The sequence below is a fragment of the Lepidochelys olivacea genome (assembly GCF_965140295.1).
Source record: "Lepidochelys olivacea isolate rLepOli2 genome assembly, chromosome: 1".
Taxonomy (NCBI): Eukaryota; Metazoa; Chordata; order Testudines; family Cheloniidae; genus Lepidochelys; species Lepidochelys olivacea.
The window spans coordinates 172,280,460-172,302,178 of NC_140411.1; the positions used below are offsets into that span (position 1 = coordinate 172,280,460).

Here is a 21,719-nt window from a genome sequence, read left to right on the forward strand (position 1 = left end):
AAAGTCGAGTATCAGGTATCTGTAAGTGGATATATCAGTGCCTTCATCAACAGCTAGAGTATGAAACATTGCCGATGCTATTTCATGCATGAGGTCATTTTGGACAATGCAGTTGATAATTTCAAGAAATTCAAAAGCGTAATTTTTACTTCTCCAGCTCACTGGTATGTGCACATACTTTTCCATATGGTCATTAATTTCCTGAACAAAAAGCACTGAGCTGTTCATTTTAATAGCCAACAACACACTGTCAATAAGTACCTTGATTTCTTCTGGGTTTGAGTGCATGCATTCAAGATTACGCTACCAGCACTCCCAGCTATCTTCTAGACACCACTGACTTCCTGAGGAAACTACAGTCTATTGGTGATCTTCCTGAAAACCCATCCTGGCCACTATGGATGTAGAAGCCCTCTACACCAACATTCCACACAAAGATGGACTACACGCCGTCAGGAACAGTATCCCCGATAATGTCCCGGCAAACCTGGTGGCTGAACTTTGTGACTTTGTCCTCCCCATAACTATTTCACGTTTGGGGACAATGTATACCTTCAAATCAGCGGCACTGCTATGGGTACCCACATGGCCCCACAGTATGCCAACATTTTTATGGCTGACTTAGAACAACGCTTCCTCAGGTCTTGTCTCCTAATGCCCCTACTCTACTTGTGCTATATTGATGACATCTTCATCATCTGGACCCATGGAAAAGAAGCCCTTGAGGAATTCCACCATGATTTCAACCATTTCCATCCCACAATCAACCTCAGCCTGGACCAGTCCACACAAGAGATCCACTTCCTGGTCACTATGGTGCTAATAAGCGATGGTCATATAAACATCACCCTATACCGGAAACCTACTGACTGCTATTCCTACTTACATGCCTCCAGCTTTCATCCAGACCATATGATCCATTGTCTACAGCTAAGCTCTAAGATACAACTGCATTTGCTCCAACCCCTCAGACAGAGACAAACACCTACAAGATCTCTATCAAGCATTCTTACAACTACAGTACCCACCTGCTGAAGTGAAGAAACAGATTGACAGAGCCAGAAGAGTTCCCAGACATCACCTACTACAGGACAGGCACAACAAAGAAAATAACAGAACACCACTAGCCATCACCTTCAGCCCCCAACTAAAACCTCTCCAATACATCGTCAAGGATATACAACCTATCCTGAAGGACGACCCATCACTCTCACAGATCTTGGGAGACAGGCCAGTCCTTGCTTACAGACAGCCCCCCAACCTGAAGCAAATACTCACCAGCAACCACACACCACACAACAGAACCACTAACCCAGGAACCTATCCTTGCAACAAAGCCTGTTGCCAACTGCGTCCACATATCTATTCAGGGGACACCATCATAGGGCCTAATCACATCAGCCACTCTATCAGAGGCTCGTTCATCTGCACATCTACCAATGTGATATATGACATCATGTGCCAGCAATGCCCCTCTGCCATTCTGCCAAAAGAATAAATGGACACAAATCAGATGTCAAGAATTATAACATTCATAAACCAGTTGGAGAACACTTCAGTCTCTTTGTCACAGGCCTAAAAGTTGCAATTCTTCAACAAAAAAACTTCAAAAACAGACTCCAACGAGAGACTGCTGAATTGGAATTAATTTGCAAACTGGATACAATTAACTTAGGCTTGAATAGAGACTGGGAGTGGATGGGCCATTACACAAAGTAAAATTATTTCCCCTTGTTTATTCCAACCCCCACCGTTCCTCAGATGTTCTTGTCAACTGCTGGAAATGGCCCACCTTGATTATCAGTACAAACGGTCCCATCCCCCACCCACCCCTGCTCTCCTGCTGGTAATAGCTCACCTTAAGTGATCACTCTCGTTACAGTGTGTATGGTAATACCCATTGTTTCATGTTCTCTATGTATATAAATCTCCCTACTGTATTTTCCACTGAATGCATCCGATGAAGTGAGCTGTAGCTCACGAAAGTTTATGCTCAAATAAATTTATTAGTCTCTAAGGTACCACAAGTACTCCTTTTCTTTTTACAAACCACTCCGTTGTCCTCATCATATGTGAATATTTCACAGAGTATAACAAGCATTACACTGTGTGATTTGGTGTTACTGTCTCTATAGTCTCATCCAGCCATCCAGATTTAAATGAAGTTGCTGTTCTTTTATGCTTTAGACCTCTAGATAGTGACATTTTGGGATTGATATTTTTACCAGTTTGATTTATTGAAAAATAATACTTTTATTATATGGCTACTATTTCAATGCGCTTAACAGCGTGACTCGACAAAAGGGCAAACGGGAGATCATTCAGATCAGGATATCGGAAGTTTGTGCATAGCTCCGATCACGTCCATGCATCTGTGGCAAAAAAACGCGGGAAAATGGTAAAACTTCATGAGTAAATGTACGAAGTCCAATGGCTTTGAAATATTTCAGTCACAAAAACAACACTTATCTTTGTTCATTTCTGGGAAATCTTTGCAGTTCCTTAGCAACTACGGCCAGGTATTTTGACTTATTCACACGTATTTGAGTTTGTACACAGTCAAATGAACAGACTACAAGGAGATGTGCGGGTCTCAACCGTCCCGACATAATCAATGTTCCACGTTCAAAATGCTGGTGGGGAGGGGTATGATTCATTGCCCTCCTTTCCCTTCCCCCCTTGCCAGCTAGTAGAATCTGGCTGTGTTGGTAGATGGCGGGCGAACAATGTCAAAAGTCTCCCGTAAATAGGGTGACCAGATCGTAAGAGTAAAATATCAGGACACATTGGGCGAGCAGGGTGGGGTGGGGTAGGAAGAGAGCCACACAGCTCCCCTGCCCTGCACCCCCTGAACCCACAATGCCCAGAGCCCCCCCACAACTCCCCCCACATTTCCACCACAAATGCACAGTGCTGTGCACACCACCACCCCTTCCCAGTACCCCCCACCCACAGCCCCACCACAGCTGCCCAGCACCCCACACAGAACCCCCCACTTGCTAGTTTCCCAATATATACAGATTTCTCCTCCCTCCTTCCTTCCCTCCCTCTCAGTGCCCTTCCCCACAGCCCCACCACCACAACTAAACAATGCCCCACACAGACCCCCAGTGCCCTGATACACACAGATCTCCCCCACTGTTCAGCATCCCCCAACAGGCCCTCATTGCCTAACACCCCAAAACACAAACCTCCTCCAGTGCCCAGCGCCCTCCACACCCTCACAGCCCAGCACCCCACAGACCTCCCATACACTGACTCCATCACACCCTGCCCCCTTCCCTGGCCTCACTCACCAGCCCTGCTGGGAGGTCTCTGGCTCCTAGGGTCAGAGCGGCGAGGGGGAAAAGGAGGTGTCTCCAGATTCTCCACGTTCTGTGTCTGCCACAAGCGTGAGCTCCGTTGCTCCCATTGGCCGGGAGAAGCACCAATGGGAGCTGCTGGAGCCGCAGAGTGGGGCTTGCAGGCACTGGCAGTGCGCAGAGACCCTAAGAGCCAGCAGGTCCCTCTGGCTCCTAGGGTCGGGTCAGGGGGGAGGGGCGAAGGGCTCTCTGCCTGGAGCCGGCGCCTGGAAGCCCTGCCCCCGGAGCTCTGATTGGGCAGGAGGTAGCTGGTACAGCACACTGAGACCCCCCTCCGCCTCTGTGCCTAGGGGCCGCCCGCACTGCAGACTCCTGCTGGTGGGCGGGAGCGCCGCCAGGAGCTGCCCCAGGAAGTGCCACCACGCCAGCCCCGGGACTTTGACGGTGATGGTGAGTGGTCCCCGATATCGGGACAAAGGGCATCCCAACCGATGTGCGGTCAGGACGCGGGACAAATATGCGCACAGTGTTTAGGATCTGTGTGCATGCGCACATGCGCACAGCTTAGAGGGAATAGTGAGCTGTAGCATGTTGTGACCTAATATAGTTCCAGTACTTTTTATTTGTCTTGATGAATATTTATCTTTACACAAGAAGAAAAGTACATGAAACAGAACTAAGTAGTTTGAATTCCCAGTGGTGCATCTTTGTCTGCACTGCTTCTAGTATATTTATAAGCATTGAATACCACTGGTCAGCCAGGTGCTGCAAAAACTCCACAATACTTCATTCAAAGTATAATCAAAGGGAATAATATCATTTTCTTACTTGAAAAGAATTCTTTGGGAAATCAAAGTTGTACTAGATTTCACATAATGAGACTTTGCTTCCTTTGTCGCTGTCCGAATACCTCTTCAAGTGTATCTATGCAAAACAATTGTGTAGGCCACACCCTTCACTCTTAACCATGATCTGAGGGGCTGGGGCTCTCCTGATTTTTTTTTTCTTCACCTTATGTACAATATCTCAAGTCCTACTTCTCTCCATGTTAACCAAAAGTTTCACTTTACTTATATATCTTGTAGGATTGCATTATCTATTCTTTTACAGGGCTTGATCCAAAACCCATTGAAATTAATGGGACTCCTTTCATTATCTTCAGTGCACTTTGGATCAGGCATAAAGTACAGAGGTATTCCGAAGTGACACGTCAAAATGATGTTGTGTAGATTTATAGTTATTGTCTCTGAGTGATGTTCCATATCAAATAGAGTCAATATACAAATAATTTTTTCACAGTTGCTAGTCCAGCAAATTTTACCCAGAGTCTGAAAGTCAAGTTGGATTACTTTTTTTCATAATCATCTTGACCAGTAACAAAATTTGTGCAGGTTAAGATAGACCTCTAATTACAAACATGCCAACCTATTATTTTTCTTGGGTGTGTACAGATGTGGTTGACTGGAACTGAGTAAACAATTGTATCAATGCCCACAATAAGCAACAGAATTCAGTTCACTCCTTCTTAAGTATGTCGTCTCTGCACTACCAAAAGGAGTATAAAGTGGTAGCAATTCACATGACATGCTACAGCTAGCGGATATTCTGAATGTACATCCAAGGAGCAGATCTTTTGAAAAAGAAGGTGCCATACCTTCAAAGGCCTTTTTCAGGTCAGAACTATACTTAAAGCATGTTGCTTACTTCAGTGCACTGAAGTGAGAACATTAGGGTACCTACAGTTAGTTACATATCACACAATGTTTAAGTGATTTCAATTAACCAGTTTCTCATACTGGTTTCTCATAAGTTCACTGAGATATCAGACTTCTAAAATGTATAAGTTTTTTTTACTTGACATAAAATGTAACATTACATAAGAAATGACAGAAAATAAAATAAAGATGGTTGTATGATAGTGCTTGCAAAGTTTAGAAGAATAAGTCTAACAGAGTATTAAAACTCATGAAGTAACAAACCAAAGTGATAACTCAAATTCGTCTATCACACAGTGATATTCAACTCTATTCTGCGGAGATGATATACCTACCAGCATTGAACTAAAGAGCCTTAAAACAAGGCCTTATCATTTTGCAAATCAAGATTTATATCAATCAACAATTATGGGACTCTATGTGACGGTTCAGTCACAAGTATTTATAAAGTTAGAAATTTAAACAATGAATAAATTATTGAAATAGCAAGTCAATTGAAAATTCCAGACTATGATAATTCACAGACAAGTCTGTTCTCTTCACATACAAACTCCAGATTAAATCCTGGCCCCATTGAAGTTAATAGCAAAACTTCCACTGAGTCCAGTGGGGCTCGGATTTCAACTGCCACCTCTAAATCCTGTGTGGACTGCCCACGGATATGGGATGGGGTACATCATTTTGCCTATATTTGCCATATTTCTTTTGTTCGCTCTTTCCATTACTTGGTTCCCATTGGGCATTTTTACTCTCCCATCTTTTTGACTGATTTACTCTCACTTTCCCTTCCTTCTGCTCTTTTCAGCAGAGGCAATTGGAGTTTAGACTAGTGGTCTCCCATCTCTGGCATACAGATTATTTCTCAGTTGTTGACAGTGAGCTGGCTGATCACATGTGGTCTGATCCAAAGCCCACTGAACTCAATGGAAAAATTCCTAATGATTTCAACAGGCTTTGGATGAGAGCCATTCTACTCCTTGTTTCCAGCTGCTTCTGGAGATGTCCTGGCTCTTAACTGAGAAGTAAGCTATCTATACCCTTAAAGGCCATGGGAGAGGAAGAGAAGAAGCCTCTAACTTAACAGTGTCTAGGAGATGCTGATGCTACATAAGAGGAAGAAGTTCTTCTAAGGATGGATTCGATCAACGAGTCTGGACCTGCCAGCCACTAAATGTAAGGGGAATGCCTAGTGGGAAAAAAAAGAATGGGACAGCTGGGTAGTATACCCAGAGGAACAGATTGAGAAGAGATTCATGAGTCTGGGTAGCATATGCTGAGAGAGTGGAAGACCAGGGGACCAATTAATTGGCAGAGTAGGATGTGCAGAGGAAAGGAAGGGAATAACAGAGGAGAGGGGAAGTATGAAGAGCAAAAGTGGTTGAAATTCTGGCCCCTCTGAAGCCAGTGGGAGTTTTGCCATTGACTTCAGTGGGGCTTGAAGTTCAACCAAAGTAATTTAATTGTAATAAAAACAAACAAACAAGCAAACAAATATAACATCCCCTGAAGACAGTTAAAACACAGAAATTTCATCCTATTACTTTTCCTTTTCCATATTAGTAACTGTTGTAGCAGCCAAAGTGGTGTTATGTAATTGCGAGTGGGAGGGGAGGTGACACATAAAGCAGTCTGTTAATTAATATGATCCACATTATGAAAAAGTTTGAGAACCTTTGCTCTAGGAGGAAGAGAAACTGTTCAGGATGGACTGAAAAAATGATATTTCCCCATGACTTTGAATTGTCTTGTGTTACATTAAGGCACTGAGTTGTTCTAATGATGGTGTATAATTTGTTTTGTTCTCTAAATTATATACTGTGCCAGTGCATTGAACTGTTAAACCTGTGTCTAAATTTTAACTAAATTTTTTTTTTCTATTAAAAGTCAGTTGAAGATAAAGAACAAATGCTTCAGGCATCAATTATTTATGTTTCCAGCTTGACAAACTGTGATATGTATTATAGCTCTGTAAGAAAATCTGTATTGGAATGTGCTACAGTTTGTTAACATTATGAACAAACTGTGTTTTGTAGATTACTTTAGGGGGTGGAGAAGCTTAATAGATTTCTAGCGTTAAAGTTCTGAAGAACTTTACACTTTAAAAAAATGTTTTACACAACAACAAAAAAAAAAGCTAAACTTTTTCAACATGTTGAAATGTGATCAGATCTATCCGTTCACTTTGATATTTAGGGTTTGTTTAAGCCTTAAACTCAGACATATCCCACGGGGTATAAACTCAAGTGGCTCAACTCTCTCCCTCAAAACTAACATGAGATCACGTAATTAATACTTGTGTCATGATGCACAACATTCTTTTAACGTAGGGTTTTTAATGTAATTTCCTATATTTAAAAAAATAAAACTGAAAAATAAGAAAAAAATATAATTTCCATATTGTGGAAGGACAGTCAGAAAGATCCAATGTAGGGAAAGTCCTGCTCAATCCCTGCGGTTCTGGAATGGTGCACTCTGTGGGGATGGTATACCAGTGCATGCACACTCTGGTCACGAGCGGGAACTGTGACGGTCTAGACAAAGCTCAGAGCAGATGGAATCTTCAGAGAATTTAGCACCAAACTCTACCAAATCTCTACTGCGCATGTATAAACTGCTCTTTTCTTTGAGCCTTATAACTTGGTGTCAAATTTGATGGATTTTCTCAGGCTTGGAAAATGGCACAGCCCTGACATAAAGCTGCCACTGCTGTCAAATTTTCAATTTCTGCTCCAAAGCACAGAGATGCTAGGTGCTAGAGCTTCTTAATAAGCATTTAAAATGTATAAAACAATGCCTTATTCCCTAACCTCATCCTGAAAATGGCTGAATTACTTTTGCTAAAACTTTCTCCTGCCATCCTCTTTCCCCCTTTTCCTTCCCTCCCCAACCCAGAATAAATGAGCCTGAGACTGTCTCCTGGCATGGAAAATTTCAACCTAAACACTTTGTTAGGCAAAACAGTCTTTATAAGGAAGACTGTTAGGCAACCTTAACTACAGGTGTTACTACCTGCAATGTACCTAGAATATAATATAATTATATCATCATGTTCCTATTATGCCTCTGGCGTTTAGCGCAGTGACAAAGCTCCTCCACTCCTGTCTGTTTCTGGCAAGACTTTCAGTGGTTCCCTAGCTGTGCCCCAGGTTTTTCAGCTCGGCTTCCACAGCTTTTCACCATGTTGTTTTCGGGAGGCTTCATTTTTGCTTGCCTTCAGGTGTCCATCTTATTGCTACTCTGGTGATGGAATCAGTTTCCATCCAAAGCACATGGCTGATCCTGAGGAGATGGCCTCAGGCTCATTTATTCTGGGTTGGGGAGGGAAGGAGAAGGGGGAAAGAGGATGATGGGAGAAAGTTTTAGCAAAAGTAATTCAGCCATTTTGGGGAGGGATAGCTTAGTAGTTTGTACATTGGCCTGCTAAACCCAGGGTTGTGAGTTCAATCCTTGACGGGGCCATTTAGGGATCTGGGGCAAAAATTGGGGATTGGTCCTGCTTTGAGCAGGGGGTTGGACTAGATGACCTCCTGATGTCCCTTCCAACCCTGATATTCTATGATCCATCTCCAGTGCCTCCTGGCAATGATTGTGCTCAAAGCCTCTTGACTGCACTGTGTCCATAGACCTGGGTTTGAGATTGTTCTGGCCCAAAAGATACGGAGGATTTTTCTGAGGCAGGTTGTATGGAATGAAGACAATTTGGACATGTCATACTTTCTTATTCCCCAGAATTCTGCACTATAAAATAGTGTTGAAAGTACGTAGCTCTGATAAATCTTGAGTTTGGTTTTGGTGTTGTATTTTGATTATTTCCAGACTATATTTAAGCTGCTGAAGGTGTTCCTGGCTTTATTGATTTTGTTTCAGATGTCCTGGCTTGTTCCACCGTCCTGGCTGGTGGTGCTGACCAAGTATGTGAATGTTTCTACATTGGCGAGAACATAATCCTCTATCTGTACTGATGATGGTGAGGCAATATTAAAGGTCATGATATCTGTCTTACTGCAGTTGATTTTCAGTTCAATTTGCTGGCTGAATGCATTGAGTCACGTTGTTTTTTCTTGTATATGGTGTTGGGTATGTGATAGGAGAGCAACATCGTCTGCAAAGTCCAGGTCTTCAAGGGATGAGAAGAGTGTCCATTTAATGTCTTGGCATGTCTTCTGTTGTGTATATAATTATATAATAGACCTTTATATAATAAATAAGTAAAAAACTGTGCTGTCCGATGGGTGGAATTTGTAAAGTGTAAAAAAGCTGAAAATGGCTGAGAACTTAAAAATTGGACAGTATTAGACTGCAAATCCCAGTTATGACTTAACCTGGTGGTATTCTAAACAAAAAGCACCTCCAATTATGCCTGTAGATGTTTCCATAGCTTTCAACTGACTCAACAGACACTGTAGACTTCAGACTGACACACTGACAATCCTGAAATTGTATTATGTAGATAATGATTAATAAATGTTGAAAACACCACACTATAGTACCAATCTTCAGCTTTCCAGGGAGTCAACTATAAATTCATCCTGGCCTAATGTTTGTAACAGATTTTGTCATAAAGCCTGAAATTTTAGATCACTGATAGACTCATGTGCAGAACAGATAGGGCTGGGCCTGCTTTGCAAGGATAGTGTTGATTTCCTCAAGGTACCTGGCACTAATCTAGTCCTGTTAGAGCCTTATGCTCTGATTTGGTGAACACAAGAGATAAATAGCTTTGCTCACACAGATAGCCACACTGACTGCAGTGCATAAAATGACTCATCTGCCTCAGAGTGTGCAGGTCTGGGGCAAAATAACCAGTGCATACATCTGAAAGTTTAGAAAAAGAATCCACAGTCAAAATGTTAGCTCTTTCTTATTCTGATAGGCATTGGATGCTTCCCTGGAGTAAGACTCTTTGGTGTAGTTTAGAAATTCCTTTCTGAGATTCCATTATGGGTTCTGTGGAGCAAAGACTGACTTTTACTATGTATTTGTATTACAGCAATGGCAATTCCGGTCTCAGCTGAGGACTTTAGTTGCTGTTGCTGTAATAAAAATACATGATAATTATACTTTGAGTCCATCTGGCAACATTTGATGTAAACTAATAAAATATATTGTGTTGGGGCATTTTTAGATATTTTCAAAATGAAGAGACAGATCCTCAACTGGTGGTGTAAATTGACAGAATTCCATAGTTTCAATGGAGTTATGCCCATTTACAGCAGTGAGGATCTGGTCCATGTGCTATGCTGAAAGCTGTATTCTACAGCATATTATTTTTGTGCCATTTTGTTTATTTCAAAACTAAGTACTGTATATGCTTGGAGATACTAATATACTTTTTGACTTCACATCAAGCTGTATATTAGGGCTGTATTGTAGCTCGTAAGGCACATTCAGTTTGGGGCATTTGTATACATACCCACTGCAGAAGAAGTTGCCAGAAGCATCCAGACAGATTCTGCTACAATTCTCTTGGGCTCTAGGACAGTTCATGCCCCAGTTAGAACTCCACCACTTCTGCACAGCACAGCATGTGCTTTTCTCCCATTCATCCAGTCCACTAGTTGTGCTGCATTCTGTGGTCCTGTCTAGTGCCAACAGTGGTGTGAAACTCCCTGTCATGGATTGCTTTACTGAGATAGAGACTACCTCTAGACGGTGTTATCGGTGATGGTGTAAGTTAGCACCTTCTCCCCAACCTTGCACACCCCTTAGGACACAGTACTGCTCACTTAAAAGCAATTACTCCTCATAGGCAAAAAATGCCATGGCTATTTTTCATTGTAGTTAGGTTGTGTTTTAGCTTTCAGTTTCAGAATTGAGAATATTAAGTCTCATCTATGACTGTGTGGGGAAAGTGCAAGCTTGTTATGGTTTCTCTCATGCCTGATTAATGATCGACTGAAACAAATATCAACTTCCTCCTTTTAGCCACTGCATTTACACAGTGCATAAATAGACCTTTATTTGCAAGAATGATACAGGTATATCAGAATGTTACCTAAAAAGGATGAACAAAGACAGTGGATACAGAGTGTAAGCTCTGCTCTATCTCTGCAAATTATTAATCTGTTAGGTATTTCTAATTGCTTCATTCTTCTTATGAACATGCCCTACAACTGACAAAAATTGTATGTAAACAACTTTAGCACTAAGGTATTATCAGCCGAATGATGTGTAGTAGCTCAGAATAACATAAAAAGGCAAGTGCACATTTGTAGCATTAGAGGCAATAGATGGCAGTCTTTATCCGTTGTTCTGAATACGCTGCAAAAATATCAGCATCTCTTGCCCCTCACCCAATAAACCACCCACTATCTCTCTGTAGATTTTAAGTCGCTGTATGAACATATTTGAAAAGATCATTTTGAAGCTACTTTCCTTCTACAGGCCAGACTTGATTTACACTCTCCCCACCTTTCCCCGAAACTGCTTTTCAAGGTGAGGATTGACAATGCCAAGGAATGAACAGCTTCACCTCTCTTGCATCTAGTTCCAGAGAGCGCTCTTAAGGTAAGTAACATTGTGGGATTATTACAGCATTAAGCTATGGGAGTATTGGCAATATGTAGATCCAGACTGATGACCCAGCCCCAGGCCCCATTAGGCCCTCCCTTTGAGAGCACAAAGGAATGCTGCTTTGTGTGCAGTACAGGTGAGATCCACAGTGGGAAAGGCACACCATTCACTCAAATGGTTCTGTCCCTATGGCCCTGGACTCTGTGAAGACCCATTGATGGGGTCGTAGTGGGGTGCCCTGTCCCCACACCAATGTGCTGAGGTAAAGCTATCCAAAACTAATTCTGCCTTCAGCTACATTAGAGCACAAGGAGAACAGAAAAGCTATCTGTGTTGAAAAACACCCACTAAATAATGGTCCCAGGAGCAACCATACCCTATGCCAACAGAGATGCACAATTTGGAAGCAGTAGGAGAGGAAAGGCACCTACTAGGATTACAGAAGCACAGTGCCAACATGGGGTTGTGCAACTTCTCTGCGGGAAGAACTGCTGCTTCTTCTGCAGACAGGTAAAGGCTATACACTGCTGTCTCCCCACTCCTTATGGAACGATCCCAAGAAAACTATTCACCCTTCAGAACCCCTCCCATGGATTGTTACATGGGAGAAAGTGATTGGGATCCCCTCACACGATTGCTGAGAGGCTTAACTAGTTAATTAACTAAATTTAATTGCTGCTGATGCAGTAGGCACAAATTGTCTCCCTGCTAGTATGTTCTGCTGTGCCTGGCGGTGATTTCACCTGAGGGAGTAGAGACAGCCCTTTCTTTGTGTTTGCTACAAGGGGAGGCCAACATTAATCCTGAGAAGCCATTCCAGTGTAAGCTAAGCAAGGATGCACTGAATCACAGCATCCCTCAGTCATCCTCACAAATGCCCCTCCTCAGCCCCAAACATGTGTTTTTGGGAAAATTTTTTACCCTCTCTCATCCCCACACAGTGCCTTTACAAGTCCAGAGACCTTGTGCTAGACTCTGTGCTGACAGGAGCCTGTGCAAAACCTAGATACATTTGCCCAAGATCCTTAGAGGATGTAAACCACCATATACATAGTAAGCATGACTGTTATTGCTACCAAAAGTCCCATGGAGGTATGGGTCTTCTGCCCGCAGTGAGGCCACAGAATGATACAATCTAGCATGCCACTAGCAAATCAGCAAGCACCAGAGGATTTTGCAGAAGGAAACAGAGATTTTTATAAAGGTAGATGTTGGTGCAGAGTGCCAGCAGGGGAATGAGGTGGGTGTCAAAGAAGGGGAGAAGCAGTGAGTCAGTGTTTCAATGTTTGAATTAGTTTTCCTTTTATCATGGCAGCCCACTTTCAATAACTCCTTGTTGTTCCTTCCTCAGTAATGTGTGTATTTGTACAGTAATGGCTATTTGCTGGTATTTTTATGTTTAGATAACATTACACCCTGAATCATAAGAGTCAGCTTTTCAAAGAGAGCATTGTTTATTCTGGAAATTCAAACCTTTTGCTTCTTGCAAAGTGCCCAGCTACAGACTAGCCTTCTCTTGCAGCAGCACCACCCACTCCAAACACTCTGGATCAGTGGTTCCCAAACTTTTACTAAGGTGACCCACCAACTGCACTTCATTTTTTTTGTTGTTGTTGGGTTGTCGTGGTGGTGATGGGGAAGGGAACCCAAAATTGTAGGCCAACATCCCCCTCCTTCTCTGCCACTGCCTCTTCCTTGTTCTGCCAAGGGGACACTGATTACTCACTGCAGCACTCTCTACCCTGGCACTACAATCCTAATCCCAGCCCAGTGTGGAGGATGGTAGGTTTGTTGAAGAGTGAGCCTTCCTCACATTCATCCTGCTGCGGTAGATCCTGTACCATGGGGCTGGGACTGGATCCCTACTCTGGACTTTGCAACCTGGCACACAGCAACACTCACATTTGACCTGGCTGCCCCTCCATCGTGATGGAGGGGTGATTGGGCCAAATTTGGGTGAGCGGTGCCAAAACCTGGCATGTAGGGGTGCAGCACTACTCAGGTCCAACTTGATGCTAGTGGAACGTTCCCCTGCAGAAGGAGATTCTCTGCTGGCCACCTCTGGTCAGAGCGTGTCCACTTTGAAGAACTTGAGCTTTTCAAAGTGTCTGTTGTGAATTGCATAGTCTGGCTCACTAGATATCTATCTATATGTGTGTCATAAATATAAAGGGAAGGGTAAACACCTTTAAAATCCCTCCTGGCCAGAGGAAAAATCCTTTCACCTGTAAAGGGTTAAGAAGCTAGGATAACCTCGCTGGCACCTGACCAAAATGACCAATGAGGAGACAAGATACTTTAAAAAGCTGGAGGGAGGGAGAGACAAAGAGTCTGTCTGTGTGATGCTTTTGCCGGGGACAGAACAGGAATGAAGTCTTAGAACTTAGTAAGTAATCTAGCTAGATATGTGTTAGATTATGATTTCTTTAAATGGCTGAGAAATTAAGCTGTGCTGAATAGAATGGATATTCCTGTCTGTGTGTCTTTTTGTAACTTAAGGTTTTGCCTAGAGGGATTCTCTATGTTTTGAATCTAATTACCCTGTAAGGTATTTACCATTCTGATTTTACAGAGGTGATTCTTTTTTACTTTTTGCTTCTATTAAAATCCTTCTTTTCAGAAACTGAATGCTTTTTCATTGTTCTTAAGATCCAAGGGTTTGGGTCTGTGGTCACCTATGCAAATTGGTGAGGATTTTTACCAAACCTTCCTCAGGAAGTGGGGTGCAAGGGTTGGGAGGGTTTTTGGGGGAAAGACGTTTCCAAACAACGCTTTCCTAATAAATAAACCCAGATAAATGTTTGGTGGTGGCAGTGGAAGTCCAAGGGCAAAGGGTAAAATAGTTTGTACCTTGGGGAAGTTTTAACCTAAGCTGGTAAAAGTAAGCTTAGGAGGTTTTCATGCAGGTCCCCACATCTGTACCCTAGAGTTCAGAGTGGGGAAAGAACCCTGACAATGTGTAAATATCAACCCAGCAATATAGTATAATTTATTGACAAAAGAGCACAGTGCTTGTCAATGTTCATTAATATAAGATGGCTAGAAGCTAAGGAGAGATTACTCAAAAAGTTTGAACTTCTCAGAGTGGTACAGAAGAGGAGCAACAGATTAATTTTAGGTACTATCCACTCAAGAGGGGCTCAAAATGAAATCCAAATGGTATATCTGTGGCATAACTCATTCCTTGAATTAAACACTATGTACTTGATACAGATAAGGTAAGATTCAAGGAAATGCTTCATGTGTCATGACCAGGACTTGGGCAGTCAGACCTAGTGGTCAAAACAGGGATTGGTGTCAGGAGACAGGAACTCAAGACAAGAGTGAGAACTGGCCATGAGTCAAACCAAGAGTCAGAGCTGGAATTGGAATCATGGACCTGGGGCAGGGATCAGGAATGAGGAAGGAAGGCTGGAAAGCAGGAACCAGGAGAAATACAGGGAAGCTGGAATTAGGGACAAGTCAGGAAAAGAGGGCTCAGGAGTCAGGCCAGAAACCTGGGTCCAATGTAGCAGCCAACCAGGAGTTCCCCTAATTCATTAATAATGTCCTGTGACACCTCCTGGCTTAAATAGTGCAGCTGGGCCAGTGGCTCCAACAATCAAGACTCCCATGGGTGGGGTCTTTGGTGGGCCTAGCCACTCCACCCACCACTTACTAACAAGCCACCACATGGTGGCTGGGATTCAGCAGTTGCTTTGAGGACCCACAGACTTGGGTTCAAGACCTGTGGATCCTCACACTATGTGATGGGCTAAAATCTGATTTTAGGAGCACTGTTGTTAATTCACAGTGACTTCACTAGGATCAGAACATGGCTTCCTGCCTTAAAAATAATGAATGCATCCAATGAGATCTGTTTGACTAGTTTTAGACAGAAATCTTGTAGGACAAACCTCCTGAGGTCCCTTCCAACCCTGATATTCTATGATTCTATGACGATTATATGACAGTGAGGTTCCAATCAATGTTGTAACATAGATTGATGATTATTTTACAAGATGTGCCTAAGTGTAGATCCTGTTATCAGTATACAGCCCTGAGGATGTGAACCAGTGCCTTTGCAGGTCAATGAAAAGACTCCTATCAACATTGGTGGGCATTGGATCAAGCCCATAATGAGGCCCTTAATATGTTGATTCTATGAAATATTCAAGTCTATTCCATCCTGACTACTATTTGATTGCTCTCAGTTTCTGTGAAGTATCATTTTAGTGTTTCTCTGTCCAAATGCAAATTGATATACCTTACAAATGCCTTGGTTCACGAAAACCAGCTGCTTTTTTGTTTGCCTCTCATGACTGTGATGTGAATCATGCTACACAAAAGGGTTAATCTTTTAACATGGATACAGTGAAATGTCATCGTTCTAAATTGTATATCCTGGCAAGACCATGGAAGTCTGGTTTCAAGCTCAGTATTTTATTTGTAAATGGAAATTCATGGAGTTTTGTTGCAAAGGAAAAAGAGCGCATAGCATGTATATAGCATATTACATTTTAAAAACATTCATATACGTTAGCTCTCCTGAAGTAGGTATTGTTCCCATTTTACAGAAGAGAGTTGTCCAAGGCCACATCTGGAGTGAGTGGCTCAACTGAGATTACAAATAGGAGTGTCTGGATTTCAGCCTCAGACACAAGCTGCTAATCAACACTTGCCCGCCTCAGTACTTTTAGTCTTAGCTGTGTTAGAAATGGATTTTTAAACTGCAGCTTTTCAATTGGTAGGTTTAAGAAAAATGTCCTGACCTGCTCTCTTCTGTAGTTCAACAATAGAGATACAGATGCTGTGAAATGAGCTGGAAAACAACTTGTTTTCCTTGGAATATGTCATGCAGTTCTTATTAGGGCATATACAACACTGGTCAACATAATTTAATTCAGCATTTAACTACTACAGTACGTTGGCTAGGGTAACTGGGCAGATAAAGGGAAAATATTCATGAACATTTTTTGGAAAAAAAACAATGCATTTAGGGCTTCATTTTGCAAATTGCACATAATCTGTAATAAGGGGAGGTGTGTAATTGCACCACCTCACAGGGAACACATTGGGGAGGCAAAATGCCTCCCTGAGCATCCCAGTATATCCGCAGGAGGATGACAGGGTTGGTGCTGCGGGAGCCGGATCTGCGGCTGGTCCTGTCAGCGTACGCCGATGACGTGCTCCTCATGGTCCAGGACCTAGGGGACTTGGCGCGTGTGGAGGCTTGCCAGGCCATCTTCTCGGCAGCCTCCTCCACCCGAGTCAACTGGGTCAAGAGCTCTGGCTTGGTGGTGGGGGACTGGTGGCAGGTGAGCTCCCTCCCACCCACGCTTCAGACCATCCGGTGGAGCGTGGGTCCACTACTCTACCTAGACGTTTACCTTTCTGCCATGCACCTTCTCCACCGGAGAACTGGCAAAATTTAGAAGGCAGGGTGATAGAGCAGCTCCGGAAATGGATGAGGCTACTCCAATGTCTCTCCCTCCGAGGGAGAGCGCTGGTGCTTAACCAACTAGTCCTGTCCATGCTCTGGTACCGGCTCAACACCCTGGTCCTGGCCCCGGGTTTCCTGACCAACCTCCGGGCATCGATTCTAGAGTTCTTTTGAAGCGTCCTGTGACTGTAGGGCCGTTTTCCGATCCTCAGTACATTCACGTATCCAGGCGGAGTTCCTCTGGGCGGCATCCACCGACTCCCTTGACGCCTTCGAGGAGCGGTGGGCACTGTCCGAGGTTCTCTGCTCAGTGACCCCATCCGGTTCCCTCCTTTTGACCCTTTGATTGAGGGGAAGAACAAGAGAATGCACTGGGCACCTGTTGGGGTTCTTCATCTACCCCTGAAGGAAGGAGGGCAGGGCCTGAAGTGTCTGCACACTCAGGTCCGTGTCTTCCGCCTCCAGGCCTTGCAGAGGTTTCTCTATAGTGCAGGTAGTTCGACATGGAGCATATTGGCGCATGCCTTCCTGCGCCGCTTCCAAGGGCTCCGATACGACAGGCAGCTCTTTTATCTTTGTCCGAGAGGTTTTCCGCGAGACCTCTCCGGGCTGCCGGTCTTCTACCAGGACCTCCTCCGGATCTGGAACCTGTTTTCAATGACCAGGTCCACGGCGGCCACCGAAGGGGCAGATCTCCTCGCGGAGCCTCTGCTACACAACCCCCAGCTCCGTGTGCAGGTGGCAGAGTCCCACTCGGTGCGCCAGAGTTTGGTCCTGGCGGAATTCACGAGAGTCAGAGACCTCCTGGACTACGACCGGAGAGACTGGCTGGATCCCCTGACGCTCACTCGGTGCATGGGGCTCTCCAGACCTCGTACCCCCCAGCACGTACTTCAGGAGGTGAAGGCCGCTTTGACGCCTGCTGCTCGGGCTAATCTCAACCGAGCCCTGCGCGAGGCCGCACTCCGCCCACCCTCTACCCCAGGCCAGCTGGACCTTTCAGTTCGGCCCCTACCCTGTAGATCCAAACAAACCCCTCACCCTTTCACTGTGAGCCGGCTGCATGAACTGCAGCTGGTCAGCTTCCAAACCACACCAAGGAAACATCTATATACACTCACGCTTCACACCCTTCACGCCCTCACTCTGGTGTCCCGCCCCGATACAAAGTGGTGGGATCTCCTGCCACCTCTGGAGGGTGAGCAGCCCCAGTGGGCCAGCCTGTATTCCATCTTGGTCCCGAGGCCCGTCAGGGACATTAGTTGGCAGCTCCTTCACGGACCTGTGAGCACGGTCGTGTTTTGACACGGTTCACCCCCATCCCAGATACTTGCCCTTTTTGCAACATGAGGGAAACCCTGGCACATGTATATTTAGAGTGTGCCAGGCTGCAGCCCCTTTTTTGGCTCCTCACAAATATTGTATTACGCTTTTGGCTGCACTTTTCCCCTCACCTTTTTATTTACACACTCCCCATCCATGGCCCCACAAAGTTATGGGATCTCCTAGTTAACCTCCTCCTAGCCCTAGCTAAAACAGCCATCTATAAAACCAGAGAGGGGAGACTGGCCAATGAAGCGTCCTGCAATTGTAGGGCCGTTTTCCGATCCTCAGTACATTCACGTATCCGGGCGGAGTTCCTCTGGGCGGCATCCACCGACTCCCTTGACGCCTTTGAGGAGCGGTGGGCACTGTCCGAGGTTCTCTGCTCAGTGACCCCATCCAGTTCCCTCCTTCTGACCCTTTGATTGAGGAGAAGAACAAGAGACCCCAGCCCCAGCCATTGCCACTGTGGATACCATCATCACCGTCACCTAGGAAGGGTCCTATCATACGTGGGTGTACATCCCCCCGCAAAAAAACTGCCCACCCCGCAGCCTTGCCCATCTTGTCGGGCACTCTCAGGAGAGGAATAATCGGTGACACTGGGCATGGCACTAGGTAACTCGAGGGGGTGGAAGACCATGAGTGTCAAGGAAGCCCCCCCGCTCTGGGCCCAGGCGAGCCTGAACACTTTTCCCTCCTGAAGGCTGCTGTGTTATACCTTGTGTTTGCTTTTGTTTTGTTGCATAGTTTTGTTTTGTTTTTTCCTTTTTGGTGATTCTTTGTAAGTGTTATGCAAATAAAATTATTTTCTGCTTCAAAAAAAAAAATCTGTCCTATAGCCATCTGGCCTGACCCTGTCACAATGGCTACTGTGATCTTTTTTTCTTGTCTTACACAAACATTCATATGAGGAAACTTTTGTTCTTCAAGTTGTTGCAGATGCTCATGTGAATGAGTATTTGCTTCAAAATGGGTGAGCAATCAGCTTCAAATCTCTGTGTGGGGCTGGGTATCCCCCAGTCAGAGAATAGAAAAATACCATATTGCTTATAAATGGATATGTGTGAGTAACAAATTACAGATGTGTAAAGTAATAATTATTGCAAATAGCTTGCAGACAATCCATACGATGAAGTGTGTTGCAGTAGTAACCTAGTCACTGAATAGAGTTATGCAAAATAAAAAAAAATCAATGTTTGTCTATGGATAATTCACAAATAAAAGACTAAATCAGTTGATTCTTATTTTTTTATGAACTCTGAGTTGTTTGCCCAGTTTTGTTTGCTAGTCTAAACATCCATATTACTGGAAACTGATTAATTTCATAAGCTTAATTCTTAAGCAAAAAGTTTGGAAAACTAAAACTGGGTAATCAAATGCCATAAGTCAAAAGTTAAAGAATGTTTTTATTAAGTAATTGGTATAAAACAATTTGAGTAGCTCGTTAAATACTTAAATGGTCAAAAATATTGGTTCTTTAACAAATAAATTTACTAAAATTATAATCTAACTAAGAATATTTTTAATTTGACTATAAAATACCCCCCCCCCCAAAAAAAACAAAAAACAGTACATGACTGGTTAACCCGACTCTTGCAGTGTCCAAAAATAGGAATTTGGTGTCTTGTCTCTCTAGAAATCACCCCCAAAAATATTTGCCTTTTGGACGCAGCCATGCATCACTCCTATTAAACATGAAAGGGAAAGACAAATAAACTATTGGAAATAAGAGGCTTAGTTAATCCTTTCCGCCTTGGATGACAAAAAGCAAAACCAGACTATGTCTTAATAACTCTCAGATATTCCCGGTTTGGTACCATCTTTCTTCAAATGAAACTAATTGGCTTCGCACTCCTGATGACCTGTCTGCTATTTTTTTAATGACTTTTCCAACTTCAGTTGACTTCTCTGCACTCTAATATGCCCAAAAATATTTTGGAAGCTAAAAAGAAATATGACCTGGAAAATGGCATAATCTGAGGTCCTTTGTTTTTGAGAACATCCTTTTAGCAAACTATGGTAGGACAGCATGAAAATAGAAATAACATTTCTATTCTCTCCTTGAGATAAGATCAAGCAATAGTGTCACAAGGGAGACTTCCCTTTCAAACAGTCCACTGATTCTGGATTCGAAGGCCTGGTCTACACTGGGAGGGGTGGGAGAAGGGGCGGGGAATCAATCTAAGTTACGCAACTTCAGCTACGTGAATAATATAACCGAAGTTGACTTACTTAGATCTACTTACCGCAGTGTCTTCACTGTGGTAAGTTGTTGGCTGATGCTCCCCCGTTGACTCTGCCTGTGCCTCTCACTGCAGTGGAGTACCAGAGTCGACGGGAGAGCTCTCAGCAGTCGATTTATCGTGTCTTCACTAGCCGCAATAAATCGACCCCTGCTGGATCAATTACTCCAGAGGTAAGTGTAGACATGCCGTAAGTGCTGGTTTGCTTGTGAACTCAGAGCATGGAATGTGTCTGTCAAGTGCTACAGCTCATGAACCCAGGCCTGTGGAGTTGCTGAGTGAGAGCCTTACCCTCTGCACCACAATGTCAGATGAGGGAACTGTCAGAGGCTACACCCACTGATTCAGCTGAGTCAGGGGAGTAGCAACAGATGGCTGATTGGACACCACAGGGATTAAGGATCCTTACACAACGGGATGAACTAGTCTCCTTAGACTTTCTGCTGGTGTTAGGCCATTCTGAATTAATCCAGGTTGATGTAAATTACCCCTACTAATATCCTGATTATCTTTTCATCCGGGGGAAAAAAGGACTAGTAACCTGTTCTTCTTAAGAAAAACTCTACTCTTTTTCCAAAATTAGTTTCTAGGTGATGTATTTGATTGTTTTGTGTTTAAAATTCTTTCTCCAGTGGTTGCATTTTATCTGCACTCATTAGTCTACAGTGACCTGTAGACCTTCAGATGATTTCATGCAGGCTTCATAGGCACTAAACATGACAAAAATGATTTGACTGGCCACAGTTTTAAAAAAAAAGGCTTTGTTTATTTAACAGGAAATTGGGTTAAAGAAGGAGGACTGAGTGGGTCTTTGTTTGGTTTTATGTAAATTGAGAGAGATTCTAATTCTTGTATCAATGTGATTTTATTAATAGCTCTTTTTTTTAGGAATACCATATATTATTCCCGATTGTCATATCTAACACCTGCTGTATTGGAGAAAGTATGTGACCAATTTTTAATATTTTAGTTTCACCTTTTTTCTACCCGCTTATCTTATTTTCCTGGCAATTGTGTTGGTGTTTTTGGGTATTGAAAGTAGATACTCCATCTCAAAGTGTGTCAAGGTTCCTCCCCCACTCTGAACTCTAGGGTACAGATGTGGGGACCTGCATGAAAAACCTCCTAAGCTTATCTTTACCAGCTTAGGTCAAAACTTCCCCAAGGTACAAAATATTCCACCCGTTGTCCTTGGACT

General features: G+C 43.5%; 1 long non-coding RNA gene across 1 annotated transcript in view; it reads left to right on the forward strand.

Moving 5' to 3' along the window:
- The first annotated feature begins 8,899 nt into the window (after positions 1 to 8,899).
- LOC311525830 overlaps positions 8,900 to 21,719 on the forward strand; it is a 75,188-nt gene continuing 62,368 nt past the window's right edge. Inside the window, exons 1-2 of the long non-coding RNA XR_014712870.1 lie at positions 8,900 to 8,984; positions 11,402 to 11,524. This is a non-coding gene — a long non-coding RNA (uncharacterized lncRNA). The remainder of the gene's footprint in view (positions 8,985 to 11,401; positions 11,525 to 21,719) is intronic.